At 41.6% G+C, this 18,294-nt stretch overlaps 1 protein-coding gene across 3 annotated transcripts in view; it reads left to right on the plus strand.

Moving 5' to 3' along the window:
- The window catches only part of ADAMTSL1 (ADAMTS like 1), an 899,097-nt gene that overhangs the window by 777,111 nt on the left and 103,692 nt on the right, over positions 1-18,294 (plus strand). The gene's annotated exons all lie outside the window — the stretch shown is intronic.

Here is an 18,294-nt window from a genome sequence, read left to right on the forward strand (position 1 = left end):
TAATGTAATAGCAACAATGCCACCCCATCCTCATAGAGTCCCAGAGATTAATGAGATACTCTCCAGATAGCTTTGAACTTTTGGCAGCAAGCTATCACTCCAGGCCAAAGCACTATTACGTTACCGCTCTGTGAGCAGGACCACTGGAAAGCTTATACATCAGGATACTGTCTCTGTGTGTGTGGTCCCCCAGGGCTAGGGAGAGAGGATAGCCGGCACCTGCTGCTCTCCGTGGGTGAGCCCATCCTCTGTCTGGGCCGGACAAAGCTGTTTGTTCCAGAAAGCTTTTATTCCCGGTCAGACCTGTGATTAATGATCCTAATATCTCATGGTGTCTCTGTGCAGATGACAGCACGTATTACTTCCTGGTTTCCTTGGGCCACAGCCATTTATAATGTAAAATCAATGGCAGTGGTAGAAGTTATAATGATAATATTTTTGAACACTGTGTGCCAGGAACTGTGCATAATTCCCACATCCATTCTCTTTTAGTCTTTACAGTGGCCCTGACGACAGTGATTGCTAGCATTAATTGAGTCATGACTGTCCACCAGGCAAATGTGGTCTTTCTTTGTTTATTTCACCAAATTCTCACAGCGGCCCCAAGAAGCAGGTACAGTCTTTAGCTGCACTTCACAGAAGAGAAAACAAAGCCTGGGGACTTGCTGAAGATCTTATCTGTTAGCTGGCAGAGCCAAGGCAGGTGACGCACATACAATGGGCCGTCAGTAGAAGAATCTTACACTCTGAGTGAGAGAGGGCTCCTTCAGATCCTCTGGTTCAGCGTCCTCATTTTAAGTTGTTATCTGCTTGGAATCCATGGAGAATGCTCTTTCCATTAAACGTAACCCTAAATACTGTTGTTCTTTGGCCGTCCCCGTCCCTAGCTTGCTGGTTTGGGGTAAGGAAAGAAAGATGCCCGTATGTATTGTGCCAGGCAGTTTGCCGGGTTTTTTTCTATGTAAGTGCACTTGTTATTCTAACAGTCAGTCTCCAAGATTGACCTTGTCCCCCAGGGTCACACAGAAAAGCAAGGTTTTGCAGCTCACCCAAGAAGATCATACCTTAGCAAGAGTCAGACCAAGGATTCAATATCAAGTTTGAGTCCAAAGAGTTCACATTTTTGTGGACTCTTCTGAGACCCAGTGAACAAACATGATTTTGTCAAGCCCGTCCACATCTTTGGTGCCTTTTGAAATGTCAGCAATTTGCCTTTCAGCCTTAATACTTATAGACCAAATAACTTTAATACTGACGATACTAAGTATTTTTCCTGTGTCCTCTTACTTTGTGTCAGACACTATGATCAGTGCTTTAAGGGCATTATCTTATTTAATCTTCAAAAATAACCTTATGGGGTAAATACTGTGGTATTTATGATAAGGAAGTAGAGGCACAGATGTGGGACCCACAGAAGCTCTGGAGATAAGGTCTGAATGCAGGATTCGTGTGACAGGTGGTTTGAACGCACACCTTGAGATCTTCTCCTCTTGTGGGCTCCTGAGTCCTCCCCAGCTTGTACTTTCCTTGATCAGCTTAATTGCTAGGATTCCCGCAGACCTTTCTAGAAATCTTTCTAACACATTTTGGGGTCAAGCTGAGGTTGGAGTAAATCCCCTTAGGTCACTGAGTCAATGAGAGGTAGTGCCAGAGGATGTTGGGGGCAGGCTAAGAGTGGTGCCCTTGTGCTTGAGTGGGTGGCCCACTGGACCTCTGTTAATGCATCTGTCATACCTACTCTGACAAAATCATGTCGCCATCTCCATCAGCCAGTCAGCTTCTCAAGTGTAGGAACCATTTATTTGTATTTCCTTGGCCTTGTGCCCAGGATTGCACTCCTGGAGTTGAGGGAGAAATAGTTGGTTGTGCACAGGAGATGGAAATTAGCATTTCTTGACTAGCAACAGACCCAGAACTTCGCACTAGCAACTTTTTCATAGCCACCATCTTGGTTGACGACCACCACAAGGGGCAACACAGGAGCTCCTGTCTCTATTTCAGAGATAGAAAACTGTGGCCCAAAGTAGTTTAGGAGCTTGACAATGTTAGCTAGCTAGCAACAGGCAGAATCAAGAGGCAGATTGGAACCCAGTTCTGCCTGCCTCAAGCCCATGCTGTTTTGAGTGAATGGGTGAGTTCATGCTTCCATACATCTGTACTTCCCTAGGGATGCCAAATTGCTAGTGTTTACCAGCTATTTCCAGGGCCACTTCCTTCCTCCTAAAAGCTGTGGACAAGGCAGGCTGTTGGGAAGGGGTTAGGGGTCACCAGGACTCTGCTGTACCTGGAACTTCAGGGAGAACATTTGAGTCTGTGGCTTACTCAGAGGTCCTGACCATTTCCTTGAGTCCTGGAGATACTTTGTATGAAGTCCAAGGGTCCCAGCCCATCTGGGTCCCCTAGTGACTAAAGATAGGACGCAGATGGAGTCAGATGAGGACTGAGGGCTTCAGGCTGATCTTGCTGAAACCCTTTACTTTGTATGGCCTTAGTCCCTTCATCTTAAAGAGCAGGTGGTTGGGGGTTGTTCCAATTCGCCTCTAAGGTCCCTTCTACCTCCTTCACTCCTTTACAAAAGACCAGAGAGGAAGAAAAAAACCCGTATGCTGCTGGGGAGTGGGGAGAGCCTTGAGGCCAATAACTTCAAACTGTTGCACAAGCTCTTTCTCGGTGCTCCACAAATGGGGGTTCACGGATCGCATGAGTTAGGGACGTGTTCACTTAAAGCTGAACAGATGTATTTACTGCTGGATTTCACTTGTATTTTTTTAATATATTGCTTGATATTTTTTCTCTTTTTTATTATAAAAGCAATAAAGAGACCATAAAACAATTCAAATAATACCTAAATCTATAAAGGACAAATGCAAGTCTCCCTCATCCTCCCACATCTATTCCCCAGAGTCTGCCTCTCTTAATAATTTGGTATACATCCTTCTGGAATTTTTATATATTCTATTGTATTATATATAAAACACATATACACACATATGATTCAGTTTTGTAATGGGATATGACTCATGTTTAGAAATTTCACGTGGATTCTACTCAACAATAGGTCTAGGAGACATTGCATTATAGCATGTAGAGATCTGCTTCACCATTTTTAATGGCTGATTACTGTTTCTGAGTGCATTTAACTATCCCCCAATTGAAAATTATTTGGGTTTTTTCCAGATTTTTAAACTCCTTTAAGCATTCCAACATGTGTTGTGACTTTCCAAGTGAACAATAGAGGATGCATTATTTTCCAAGCAGTTCTTTGATCAATGAACAATTTTTTGCTCTCACTATTTCAGGGATACCAAGAGTTCTTGAAATACCACTTAGGAAATATTACTTTCACCTTTCAGGTTTCACCTCCTTGGGTGCTGAGGGTCTAGCCCTAATGTCTTTCAGATGAAAAGCGTTCCATGGAATCTTGCTAGAAAAAAGATACATGGCAGCCAAGTACTTTTAAAGATAACGAAGGTGCTAGACTAGGACAGCGGAAGGCTAATCCTGGCTCTTTGGTCACCAGGACGTTGGTGGGAGTGTGGGTGAGGAGTAGCATTAAGAGGGAGAGCACGTGAGGGGCACGGGCAAACAGTTTTACAGTTTTGGCCACTCTCGAGATTTTTCTCGATCTCACCTTGACACAGCTTTCCGGTGCAAGTCAATGGCACACAGTAAGGAAAAATAAGAGCTTTTGGATACTGATCTCCAACTCATAATTTCTTCATTTAACTTAGCTGTCCAAAAAGAAATAGGACTGGCATTTCATTTTCAATAGGGTTTTCCAAGTCCTCTTTGAGAAAAGAAAGTGAATATATCTCCACAGAGCACATAAGAGGAACAGAGCTGCCATTGGGACCGCTTTGCTATGGGCTGTTGGTGACCCTTCTGTGTTGGGTTTCATTGCTTGTCATCATCCCTGAGTCCAGTAGCAGTTCAGAAATGCTCATTTATTTTCACACAGAGATGTGCTGAAATGCCTGGTGTTCTAGTTCAGTTAGTCTGTTTTTGCTTTAGTACCAAATCCATCTTTCTGAAAGAATCTGCAAGATTCAGCTGGCTATTGGTGTGTGGGACTTATATATTCAAGTGTATTCTTTGTAGCCTGAGCCAGCAAGATAGGTCGAGAGAGGAAAACAGTAACCGAGGAGAAGTCTACTCCTCCTTTGGCTTTGAAATATGCCAAAGTTTTATCTGCAAGAAATTGTTTTTATGAAAGAATCGTTATCAAGTCAGTTACTACTGTATCTCATTATATATATATAATTTACTAGTTGAAATGAATTCACATGATTCTTAGAAGCCTATGCCAACTTCTCAAGCAATAGTTTACTGGATGTTTCTGAATGTATTAGAACAAACTAGTTCTAACCGCTTCTCCTTTACTTCACAAACATTCCCATGCACCCTCAGAGTCAGACCCTATATTAGATACTGGGGATGGAGGAAAAGAAGGCTCATACCCTGTCAGTGAAACTCAGTCTTGTTTGCAAGCCAGAGAAGTAAATGCAGTGTATAAGTACTAAAAGATGAATAAGGATATTTATTCAACCCATAAGAATTTATTGACCTATGTATTATATCACACACACACACACACACACACACACACCTCTAGTCACTGGGAATATTGTAAATGAAAAGTCTGTGTTTCCCTGCAGTTTAGATCCATTTAGATTTCTGCTCAAATTTCTGCCACAAGAAAGGTTTTCCTTGATCTAAAAGAGCAGTTCTCATTATCCCTTTAACTCTGTTTTATTCACAGAAATTTGCCACCGTCTGATATGTATTTGTTGATTGCCTGTCCGTAAGGGTGGAGAGTGTATTTACTGCTGTGTCCCCAGTGCTGAGAATAGTGCCTGGCACCAAACAGATGGAAGAAAGGGATGGAGGGAGGGAAGGAGGAAAGGAAGAAAGGGAGGAAGGAAGAAAGGGAGGAAGGAAGGAAGGAAGGAGGAAGACAATGAATACAGAAAAGTACACAGGTATTGGGGGTAATAAGTGTTGGGCAGAACACTTCAACAGGGTTGATAAGGAGTGATTTGGTGACTACCTTAGATGCATATCCTGCAGAGGTTACCTGTAAGCCAAGACGTGAATGATGACGTGTCTAGCCATATGACATCAGGAGGAAGAGCACCCCCTGGACAAGGGAAGAGAAACCTAAAAACCCCAAAGTGAAATGAGTGTTGAAGGAACCCCGAAGGAAGTTCATTTGGCTGGACCGTGGTAGGCAGGAGTGAGAGGGGATGTGGCATGAGGCCATGAGCTTACCTGAGACCAAGAGAAGGAATCTAGCTTTTAGTCTGAGTATCCCAAGGAGACTTGGGAAGATCTGAGGGAAGCAAAATGATCTAATTTCCATTTTCATAGACACACTGGCTACTTTGTGGCCAGTGGATCATAGAGGAACAGGAATGGAAGCGGGGGAGTCTAGTAAGGTGTCCTTCGCAATCATTCCTTCAACTTCACAAACATGTGGTTGGTGTTAGATACAGTGGTGGGCACCAGACAGAAAAGAAATAAAAGTCACTGCTCTCCAGAAGCTAGGAAACACTGAAGGGCTGGCATGGAAAAAAAATAACTTGGGCCCTGAGGTTTTGTTGTTTGTTTGTTTGTTTGTTTTTGTTTTATTTTTTCAGTGTTCCAAGATTCATTGTTTATGCACCACACCCCGGAGTTTTTTTTCAACTCCAGTGGAAAGAATACTTCCCTTAGAACTTCTAAACATTTAAAAGTGAGTCAAAGAGGAGTTCCCAAATTCAGTGTGCATAGTGATTACCAGAAGCTCGTTAGAAATGCAGATTCCCACATCCTCCCCTGCCCCAGAAACCCTCTGTAGAGCAGAGCCCTGTAATGCACCCTTTACAAGCACCACAAATGACTCTGAGAACAAAGGTTCGAGGACAACCATTAAGAAACACGTTGAGTTGGTGGGAATGCAAGCTGGTGCAGCCACTCTGGAAAACAGCATGGAGGTTCCTCAAAATGTTGAAAATAGAACTGCCCTATGACCCAGCAATTGCACTATTGGGTATTTACCCTAAAGATACAAATGTAGTGATCCAAAGGGACACATGCACCCGAATGTTTATAGCAGCAATGTCCACAATAGCCAAACTATGGAAAGAACCTAGATGTCCATCAACAGATGAATGGATCAAGAAGATGTGGTATATATACACAATGGAATACTATGCAGCCATCAAAAGAAATGAAATCTTGCCATTTGCGACAACATGGATGGAACTAGAGCGTATCATGCTTAGCGAAATAAGTCAAGCAGAGAAAGACAACTATCATATGATATCCCTGATATGAGGAAGTGGTGATGCAACATGGAGGCTTAAGTGGGTAGAAGAATAAATGAAACAAGATGGGATTGGGAGGAAGACAAACCATAAGTGACTCTTAATCTCACAAAACAAACTGAGGGTTGCCGGGGGGAGGGGGTTTGGGAGAAGGGGGTGGGATTATGGACATTGGGGAGGGTATGTGATTTGGTGAGTGCTGTGAAGTGTGTAAACCTGGTGATTCACAGACCTGTACCCCTGGGGATAAAAATATATGTTTATAAAAATAAAAAATTAAAAAAAAAAAAAAAAAAAAAAGAAACACGTTGAGAGGAACGGGGGAGGAAGGAGAAGCTCAGAGTAGAATGATGCCCTTGCTATTAGTTCTGGTAAAAGATCTGGTGACAGGAGACAGAATTCGCACTGAAGTGACACTTAGGGATTCCGGACACCTTCCCTCGCAGACTCTCACCAGCCCACACATTTGCACCTTGGTGAGTTGGAGTTCGCACCAGGCCTTGGAGTTGAGGCCAACCCACAAAGTGCTTGTGTGTGGAGGGAGCAGACACAATGGAAGTTAACAGACTGAAATCTGCCAGTGTCCAGGGAATATTCTGGACTGGCTGGAGGTGAAAATAACCAAGTGTGGCCACCTGGTTCAGCCCGAGAACAAAGAAAGACTGGACTTGCCAGCACAGCACGGAGGGTGTGTAGAAACGGATTTTCACAGGATGCAGTGCCACGTGACTTAGAAAACAAGAGGACTCTGCCTCCTTCTCTCTCTGCTTTCATTGCTGACCCCTAAGCTCTGTGGACCTGCAATTGACCAGTTTCACCATAGTGCTCCCCGGCCAGGTCCATCAGGAAGGAAGTATGAGAGTCTCATCTCCTGGGTCTCAGGCACTAGGAGTACTGGAATGGTTTGAAAACATTAATATGATAGCCCTACAGTAGCCAGCCTATACCCAGAAGTATTTCGCATAGAGGAGGCTACTTTAGGTGCTCCTCCAGGGTTAGTTATTATGAATTTTTTTTAAGTTCCACCTTCATATTCTTTTTTTTTTCTTTTTGCAGTTCAAAGAGTTAAATATAGGGTGACTCCCTTATTTTTTTCCTCCAAATTTTTGTTTAAAATGCAGTTAACGTATAGTGTAATATTAGTTTCAGGTGTAAAATGAAGGATTGATTCATCATTGGCATACATCCCCCAGCACTCATCAGAAGTGCCATCCTTAAGCCCCATTATCATCTTAATTAACCACCTGCCTTAAAATAACCATCAGTTTCTTCTCTATAGTTGAGAGTCTGTTTTTTGCTCTTTTCCCCCATGCTCATTTGCTTCATTTCTTAAATTCCACATATGAGCAAAATCATATGATAATTGTCTTTCTCTGACTCATTCCATTAGCAAAATGTTCCCTAGCTCCATCCACAATGGCAAGCTTCCATTCTTTTTTATGGCTGAGTGATATTCCTCTGTGTGTGTGTGTGTGTGTACACACACATGCATTGTGTACACACCACATGTTCTTTATCCATTCATCAGTCAATGGACATTTCATCTCCTTCCATAATTGGGCTATTATTGATAATCCTGCTATAAATATCAGGGTGCATGTATCCCTTCGAATCAGTATTTTTGTATCCTTTGGGATACCATTGTTGCTGGATCTTAGGGTAGTTCCATTTTTAACTTCTTGAGGAACCTCCATGCTGTTTTTCAGAGTGGCTGCACCAGTCTGCATTCCCATCAACAGCAATGTAAGAAGGCTCACCTTTCCCTGCATCCTTGCCAACACCCGTTTCCCATGTTGTTCATTTTAGCCATTCTGACTGTATGAGGTGATACTTCATTATGGTTTTGATTTGTATTTCCCTGAGAGGAATGCTGTTGAGTATCTCTTCACGTGTCTATTAGCCATCTGTTTGTCCTCTATGAAAAATGTCTATATAGGTCTTCTGCCCATTTTTTAACTGGATTATTTGGTTTTGGGATGTTGTGGTTTTTTTAAAGATTTTATTTATGTGAGAGAGACAGGGAGCATGAGCTGGGGAAGGGGCAGAGGGACAAGCAGACCCTGCCCTGAGCACAGAGCCTCACTCGGTGCTTGATCCCAGGACCCTGAGATCATGACCTGAGCTAAGGCCAGATGCTTACGTGACTGAGCCATTGGGTGTTGAGTTTTATAAATTCTTTATATATTTTGAATATTAATCCTTTATCTCCTATGTCATTTGCAAATATCTTCTCCCATTCCACAGGTTGCATTTTGGTTCTATTGATTGTTTCCTTCACTATTGCAAAAGCTTTTTGTTTTGATGAAGTCCCAATAGTTTCTTTTCCCTTTTGTTGCCCCTGCCTCAGGATACATATCCAGTAAGAAGTTGCTACAGCCCATGTCAAAGAGGCTACTGCCTCTGTTCTCTAGGATTTTGATGATTTCCCGTCTACCTCATATTATCAGGCTGCATGCAACATACACTTCTCGGAAAGAGCTTCACCGCCCTCCCCCGCAAAAAAGTTGTTTGTTTGTTCAAAAAGAAGAAAGTGGTCTCTGAAAACATCTCTTAGCTAATCTGAGCTCTGAGCAAGATTCCATACAGGCTAAGCGCGTCTTGCTAAAAACACAGGCTGGCTTCATCAGAAACCACACGCACTTGCTTCCTATGTGTCTGGTTATTCTTTCTCAGTCTTTGTGCCTTTCTCTTCCCCTACCTGCGTCTTGTCTACTTCTTGGGAGTCTTACTGTAAATCTGTAAATGACCCCAAGGTTCCAGACTTCCCCTGGATGCCCACGATTGTCATGTGTCCAACACTAGCCCGAGTCTCTCTTCTGACTCTTATGCACAGTTGCCTGCTGGATGTCCCTACCAGATGCCTCACAAAGAGATCAGCTTTGTAGAATAAAAACTAAGCTCCTGAATCTCTATCTCAGGAGGGAGTACTTCCACCTACCCAACTGCCAAAGCCTAAATATTTCTAGGCTGTTCTTGCTCTACCATGGCTCCTTCATTCCTCCCTTCTCTGTTCTCACTGCCTTTACTTTGGTTTACTCTTGTCCACTCTAGATGATTTCAACTGCCCCCAGCTCTGCATTTGCCTTCACTAGACCAGGGGTTGGCAAATTACACCCAGTAGCTTTTACATTTTTTAAAGTGTTATTAAAAACGACTTTAAAAGGGTTATTGAGAGAGCTATTGAAATTGTGCCCAGAGCCGTCGAGTCTGCTTGCTGAAGTTCTCACATTCGGTAAGGGGTAAAGCTGGGATTTGAACCCAGGTTATTTGAACGGTTATTAAAAGAGTGGCTTTTACATTTTTTTTAAAGGGTTATTGAAAAGAAACAAGAAATAGAATAGACAACAGATACTATAGGTGGTCCTCTAAAGACTAGAATATTTACTATCTGTCCCATTAGAGAAAAAATTTACTGACTCCTGCTCTAGATCATTTTACATGCTACTGCCAGAGTATCTTTCTGGCAAACCTGTCCATGCTGCTCCCATGCTTAAAATTCTTTTAATGGCTTGCCTTCACTTGAGGATAAGTTCCAAGTGTCTTCGCATGATTTGCAACACCTTTAATCTCTCTGTCGTTTGATCTCTTACCATACCATACCCCACCTCACCCCTGTGAGTGATGCCTTTCAGCAATACACAATTACTTGCTGTTTATGAATTTGCTTGGGGTCTTAGATTTGCCTCATCCTACCCTTCCTTACCAGAAGCATATCCCCAAGGCTCAGCTGCGCTGGCATAGTAGAGCTGGAATTTGAACTCAAGATGACCCCCTCCGTGACCCATATAGTACCCTATATGTTGTACTCTATCTCAGCCCACCCTACCACTGCATGTTAGAATTCGCTGTTTGTTTTTCTATCTTACCTTCTACATTATGTTACTCTTCCTCAAGGGCAAATATTTAAGAAGGTATGTCAATTTCTCCACAATTCCAAGAATACAATAGACACCCAACAGGAGATAAACTAATGGGTGAACGAATAAAGGAATGAACACTAGTGATTAGCAGGGAGGTTTCCTAATTACCAGAGACTGTAGTCTGCACGGTTTTGCATAATCTGAACATTATTAATATGCAAATATGGCAGAGTTCCAGAGTGGTACCCACTCCCAACTAAACATTTCTGCCCTGCCCACGTGTTCTCCATTACAGAAGTATCAGGAAACCCTGAGTCCTGTGGCATGCAACTACAGTTTGAAAAGCCCTGCTGGAGAATGAATAAGTACCAAGAATAAACACCCTGTAGCATCCTACCTCCTATCACATCCAGGCCAATGAGGAAATCATCATCATTGTTATGATTGACAATCAGTGACCAATCGCTTTGAGCTAGGTGCTGTTCTCAGTGTTTTATAGGTGTTCGTTTATTCTTACAATAACATTTTGAGGTTACTATCCCAAACTTCCAGATGTTGAAATTGAAGCACAGAGATGTTAGATTAACTTGCCCCAAGTCCCACACTTACTATGTAGTGAAGCTGGGATTTGAACACAAGGAAGTCTGGCCCCAGGGACTCTTTCTTTGTGTTGATTTTAACCTTAGTTTAATCCAAGGGCTTGGCCATTATTTTAAAAAGAAGCCACTGGGGTTAGCTAGATCTAGCATAAATTAACATTCCGTCTTTTAGCCAGCTGGCTTGCAATCTGTGGGGCTTTCGTTTTTTTATTTGGCACATGTGTGTTAGGGAAAGCCTTTCTTCTATTTCCTTTCCTTCTACCTTTACGTAGACATCTCCAGCTATAAACATGCCTGGTACCAGGCACACAACAGCTACTCAGGAAACACTGTAATTGTGACATATGCATTTGCATCTCTGGGTGTGTTTACAGCATTGATGGCTTGTGTACATGGGCATCTGGAGACCTAGAGACCTAGACCACAAGCAGGCCAATGCTAAACGATTCCTTGCTTTTCAGCTACTCTGCATAAACATGGAACACTTACTGGACCCTCCTGTACTTCACCACACTGAACTGTGATTCAGGCAGACACTAACTCCAGTTTGCCTTTAGGGTGTAACACCGGCCCCCGAGTCTCACAATTAACTCTTCCCCATGCCTTATGTCAGGAGGCCCTCATAATATGGACAGATATACGCTCCGTATTCCTACGTCCAAACCCAAATCCAGAAGCAATACTTGTAAAGACACCACTGACTTCCTTGCAGAAAAGAAAATCCAGATTCTCTAAAATTGGCACCAGAAGTCAGATTACCAAATTGGGAAGAAAAGCTGGCTGAAGAGGGATCCTTTCTCTGAGAAAACCTAAATCCTGCTCATAGTCCCACACTGACAGAGAAGTTCTGGCTCACTGTTCAACACTTTGGCCCAAGACTGAGCTGCCAGTGGACATAACATGCGTAGCTCAGCTCATAAAAGGCTTCACGCCTTTAAACAAGACTTTCCTAAAGGTTGTGGGATTTTTCAAAGGAATGAAGGTAAACACGAAGAATCATACAAAACTGGATACTTTTAATATGTATCAGAAAATGCTGATTCTTTCTTAAGGGTGAAAAGTGGAACCCAGGTAATAGTCAGTCAACATGGAATCCTAGGGAAAGAGGTAATACCAAGGAGTTTCTGCCTTTTAACCCTTAAGCCTGTCCCTGTTTTCCTTCTATTCTAGGTCTGCCTGATCTGTGCTGGACATATCTAATGCCCCCATTGGTTAGGAGGAGCAGTCTGATGGCACATCAGTTAACATAGAAGGCAGCCCACAGTTGTAGAAGGACACTAGAGCTAGAATCAGGGCAACTTAGGCTGGAATTCCAGTTCTGCCATTTCCTTTGAAGTGAGTCTGCCTTAACCCCTCTGAACCTTGGTTTGCTCATTAGTTAAGTTACAAACAATTACACCTGCTCTGCAGAAGAGCAAGAATGTGAAAAACAGATAATATCTGTAACGTGGCTGGCACACAATGGATACTCGTACATCAGTATCTGTAATTATTGGCGTATAGTTAAGAGGTCATTATACCACAACACCTTCCAGGACATCACCAAGCAAGGAGCTCTGTTTTCATTTTGCAGAACCTAGGAACAACCTATGCAGTTGTTCAAAGAGTTGAGCTAGAAGGGCAGGTAGGAAAACAGTGTGATGGAGAATTAGCCTAAATCCACGCAACAGGAAAGGGTTCTTACATTCTTTTGACATTTTCTTTTTTGCTATTGTTTCTGGTCTGGTAGAAAAGAGAAATCTGTATACTCTGCATGCTTATACTTCCCGGACAGTACTGGACAACTTTCCAAAGTGGTGTTGAATAGGAGATGAATTAAGGAGTATTTGGAAGGCTTTGGTGTGGGCAACACAGAGTATTTACAGATGGAAACGTCTCAGAATGGAAGAGAGAATCAAATGGGAAATGCCTCCAGGGTCAAGATCAGAACCACAGCTGTGAATAACGCTATATGTAAAAGTCATAAGCACATGAAATGCAGGCTCCAAGTTTGCAGAGACTATAAAAACTGGAAGCAGGACAGATAGGGAGAGAAGAGACCGGTTTCAGTTTGGTTTGGCTTATTTCCTTCATAGAAGTAATGGCAGTGGGAATGACAAATGCTTTTCCCAGTTGACAATTGGAAGAAAGTTGGAGGAAAAGGGGCCATCTCAGTAAATACCTAGGCCTCGAGGGGGGAAAAAAGTATTGAAGGTCAATATAAAGGTCACAAGAGCATCTGAGAGCATAACATTGGCACAAGTGAAGCGCTGACTATTCCTTGAAAGGTTAGGGGTTCTTGGAAGATCCCCTTCATGGTTCATTTATTCCTAGAAAAGTGGTCCTAGAAAAAGGCAGAGTTCTGAAAAAAAGTTATACGGTTAACAGTTATATAAAGTGAACAGTTATGTAAATAAGGAACTGAAACAAATCAGAAGTGAAAATTCTTCCATGTTCTAGGTCCAGGTCAGCAAACTTTTTTTTGTCAAGGGCCAAATAATAAACATTTTAGGTATTTGCAGACCATCTTTACCATCATTTCCATCATGATGGCCTAAAGGTGGTCACAGAAAGCACTGACAGGGCATGATGGTGCTCCAATAAAACTCTAGTGACAAAAGCAGGACCAGCTGACCAAAGCTTGAGCCCCCTTCCAGGTAAATTGGAAATTGAGTCAGAATCATTTCATGCAGAGGTTGATAGTTCAAAATGAATTACCCAGCTAGCAAATAAAACTACATGTATTAGCAAATTCAAGGTTTCATGAGTTGCTGAAGAGACAAAAGTTGAAGAGTTTGGCAGAAAGTATTAGGACAGGGTTAAGAATGTGTGGTCAGGTGGCCTCTCCCATTCCAAGAATATTTTCTATACTTCCACCTGGAGCAATCGTGAAGCTTCCAGCATCAAATAACTTTTGGTTGGCAATTACATTAAAAACAGCCAAGGTTATAAAAAGTTGCCCTAGCCAAATGGTGACATGAAACTCTTCTTGAACTTCAAATCTGTTCCCCAAAATATCTGTGCAAAACAAAACTCTCCCTTGCAAGTCTCTGGGCTACTGTAATTTTTGGTTTCAGGAAAAAAAAAAAAAATCCTTGCTCACAGTGGAGGTCTCACAGCATTCTTTTTTCCTCCTCCAGCTTCAAGCTATTTAAAATCTAGAATATTCTTGTTAGTGATTATCCATTTCCCTGAGTAAATACAAACTTTGGCATAAATTACCCCCCACCAAAAATGAGGCCAAACCACATGCCTTCAAGCTATTTAAAATCCAGAATATTCTTGTTAGTGATTGTCCATTTCCCTGAGTGACTACAAACCTTGGCACAAATTACCCCCCACCAAAAATGAAGCCAAACCACATGCCTTGCTATTAGGCCCCAGCGGATGCCTGCATATGGTCAGTTTTTTAAAAGGTCACTCCCCATTCCTGATTCCACCAGGCACTAGCTGAGCAAGTTACTTCTCTGAGCTTTTGCTTCCTCTCTCAAAAGGGATAAAAATATCAATCTAATCACATGACAGTGAGAATAAAATTATGGAAAGCTTATACGCTTGTCTAATTAACGGCCCCCACTGTCATTTTGTGGTAGATTTGATGAACCTAATCTAAAAAATTCCCAGGTAGGAAAAACAAAAAAAGTTTACATTTCAGGGTAAGTTAAAAGCCCTCAGCATCTCCTCCTAGGAATTTGGAGCTGATGTTCTTTGCACAACTGCCTCTCACTTCACTTATTTGCTTGTAAGCTCACTTTTTTATGAATTTCATTCCTTTATTCTCTACTTATATGCTTTTGGGGGGGGGGCATTGCAGGATTCTGACTTTTTTTTTTAAGGGTTCTAAGATTTCAGTATCTGGTTCATAGTGTTAAAGCAATTACAAAAATGTGTAACTGTACTTAGAAATTTCTGAGTCAAGAGTAGAACTGAGCCACTTGCCAACCCTAGTGTCATGTGGCCTCAGTCTCTGTTCCTCTTTTCCACCCACAGTGCTACCCCCAAGGTCAAGGTCCTAGAGCTCATTCCTTGCTCGCTTACACAGAAAACTCCTTGTCCCTCCCTCATGTGCCTGACTGATGTTTCATTCCTTGAAAGCTCCACATTCTCAGTCCTTTACCCTTGTCGGAAGAATTCATCACAAAATCCAGAACACATATGCTCAGACATGAAGAGTGAATGGTGATGGTAATGGTCATATCAATCACAGCAGCAACAACCTGTGCTTCCGTAGCTCTGACCACATTCTTTATTTGTTCATTCTGAGAGAGAGAGAGAGAGAGAGAGAGAGAATGCATGCACAAGTAGGGGCAGAGAAAGAGAATCATAAGCAAACTCTAGGCCCAATGTGGAGTTCAATGCAGGGCTTGATCTCATGTCCCTGAGAGCATGACCTGAGCTGAAACCAAGAGCTGAAAACTGAACTGACTGAGCCACCCAGGCACCCATCGTCCATACTGTCTGTCTGTCTGTCTGTCTTTCTTTCTTTCTTTCTTTCTTTTTTAATTAACAGATAATGTATTATTTGCCCCAGGGGTACAGGTCTGTGAATCATCAGGCTTACACATTTCACAGCACTCACCATAGCACGTACCATCCCCAATGTCCATAACCCAGGCACCTATTTCTCCCCCTTCACCCTCCAGCAACCTTCAATTTGTTTCGTGAAATTAAGAATCCTGTACCCCTGGGGATAAAAATATATGTTTATAAAAAATAAAAAATTTAATAAAAAAAAAAAAAGAATCTCTTATGGTTTGTCTCCCTCCCCAGTCCCATCTTGTTTCCTTTTCTCCCTCCCTTCCCCCCAACGACTCTCCACCCTGCCTCTCAAATTCCTCATATCAAAGAGATCATTGATAATTGTCTTTCTCTGATTGATTTATTTCGCTTAGCATGATACCATCTAGTTCCATCCATGTCGTCGCAAATGGGAAGATTTCATTTTATTTAATGGCTGCATAGTATTCCATTGTGTGTATATACCACATCTTCTTTATCCATTCATCTGTTGAGGGACATCGAGATTCTTTCCACAGTTTGGCTATTGTGGACATTGCTGCTATAAACATTGGAGTGCATGTGCCCCTTCAGATCATTACATTTGTATCTTCAGTGTTAATACCCAGTAGTGCAGTTGCTAGGTCATCATAGGATAGCTCTATTTTCAAATTTTGGGGAAAGCCCCATACTGTTTTCCAAAGTGGCTGCACCAGCTTGCATTCCCACCAACAGTGTAGGAGGGTTCCCCTTTCTCTACATCCTTGCCAACCTCTGTCATTTCCTGACTTATTAATTTTAGCCATTCTGACTAGTGTGAGGTGGTATCTCACTGTGGTTTTGATTTGTATTTCCCTGATGCCAAGTGATGGTGAGCACTTCTTCATGTGTCTGTTGGCCATTTAAATGTCTTCTTTGTAGAAATGTCTGTTCATGTCTTCTGCCCATTTCTTGATTGGATTATTTGTTTTTTGAGTGCTGAGTTTGATAAGTTCTTTATAGATTTTGGATACTAGTCCTTTATCTGATATGTCATTTAAGAATATCTTCTCCCATTCTGTTGGTTGCCTTTTGGTTTTGTTTACTGTTTCTTTTACTGTGCAAAAGCATTTGATCTTGAGGAAGTCCCAAGAGTTTATTTTTTCCCTTGCTTCCTTTGCCTTTGGCAATGTTTCTAGGAAGAAGTTGCTGTGGCTGAGGTCAAAGAGGTTGCTGCCTGTGTTCTCTTCAAGGATTTTGATGGACTCCTGTCTCATATTGACATCTTTCATCCATTTTGAGACTATTTTTGTGTGTGGTATAAGGAAATGGTCCAGTTTCATTCTTCTGCATGTGGCTGTCCAATTTTCCCAACACCATTTGTTGAAGAGACTTTTTTCATTGGACATTCTTTCCTGCTTTGTTGAAAATTAGTTGACCATAGAGTTGAGGGTCTATTTCTGTGCTCTCCATTTTGTTCCATTGATCTATGTGTCTGTTTTTGTGCCAGGACCATACTGTCTTGATGATTACAGCTTTGTAATAGAGCTTGAAGTCTATAATTGTGATGCCACCAACTTTGGCTTTCTTTTTCAACATTCCTCTGGCTATTCAGGGTATTTTTCATTCCGTATAAATTTTGGGATTATTTCTTTGAAAAAAGTTGGTGGTATTTTGATGGGGATTGCATTGAACACACATGTAGATTGCTCTAGGTAGCATAGACATTTTCACAATATTTGTTCTTCCAATCCATGAGCATGGAATGTTTTTCCATTTCTTTGTGTCTTCCTCAGTTTCTTTCAGGAGTACTTCACAGTTTTCTGAGTACAGATTCTTTGCCTCTTTTGTTAGGTTTATTCCTAGGTCTTTTATGGTTTGGGGTGCAATTGTAAATGGGATCAACTCCTTAATTTCTCTTCTGTCTTCGTGTTGGTGTGTAGAAATGCAACTGATTTCTGTACATTGATTTTATATTCTGACACTTTACTTAATTCCTGTTTGAGGTCTAGCAGTTTTGGAGTGGAATCTTTTGGATTTTCCACGTATGGTATCATATCATCTACAAACAGTGAGAGTTTGACTTCTTCTTTGTCAATTAGATGCCTTTTATTTCTTTTTGATGTCTGATTGCTGAGGCTAGGACTTCTAGTACTATGTTGAATAGCAGTGGTGATAGTGGAGAGCCCTGCTGTGTTCCTGACCTTAAGGGAAAAGGTCTCAGTTCTTCCCCATTGAGAATGATATTTGCTGTGGGTTTTTCATAGATGGCTTTGAGGATATTGAGGTATTTACCCTCTATCCCTACACTTCAAAGAGTTTTGACCAAGAAAGGATGCTGTGCTTTGTCAGTTTTGTGTTTTTTTAGCATCTATTGAGAGTATCATATGGTTCTTGTCCTTTCATTAATGTGTTGTATCACATTAATTGATTTGCAGATATTGAACCAAACTTGCAGCCCCAGAATAAATCCCACATGGTTATGGTGAATCAACCTTTTAATGTACTGTTGGATCCTATTGGTTAGTATTTTGGGGAGAATTTTTGCCTCTGTGTTCATCAAGAATATCGGCCTATAATTCTCCTTTTGGGTGAGGTCTTTGTCTAGTTTTGGGATCAAGATAATGTTGGCCTCATAAGATGAGTTTGGAAGTTTTCCTTCCATTTCTATTTTTTGGAAGAGTTTCAGGAGAATAGGTATTAATTCTTTCAGTGTTTAGTAGAATTCCCTTGGGAAGCCATCTGGCCCTGAGCTCTTGTTTTTTTGGGGAGATTTTTGATAACTGCTTCAATCTCCTTACTCATTATGGATCTGTTCAGGTTTTCTATTTCTTCTTGGTTCAGTTTTGATAGTTTATACATGTCTAGCAATGTATCCATTTCTTCCAGATTGTCAAATTTGCTGGTGTATGGTTGCTCATAATTTGTTCTTATAACAGTTTGTATTTCCTTGGTGTTGGTTGTTACCTCTCCTCTTACATTCATGATTTTATTGATTTGGGTCCTTTCTCTTTTCTTTTTGATAAGGCTGGCCAGGGGTTTATCAGTCTTATTAATTCTTCCAAAGAACCAACT

The sequence above is a fragment of the Mustela putorius genome, unplaced genomic scaffold (assembly GCF_011764305.1).
Source record: "Mustela putorius furo isolate JIRA1106 unplaced genomic scaffold, ASM1176430v1.1 tig00000421_pilon_pilon_pilon, whole genome shotgun sequence".
Classification (NCBI taxonomy): Eukaryota; Metazoa; Chordata; class Mammalia; order Carnivora; family Mustelidae; genus Mustela; species Mustela putorius.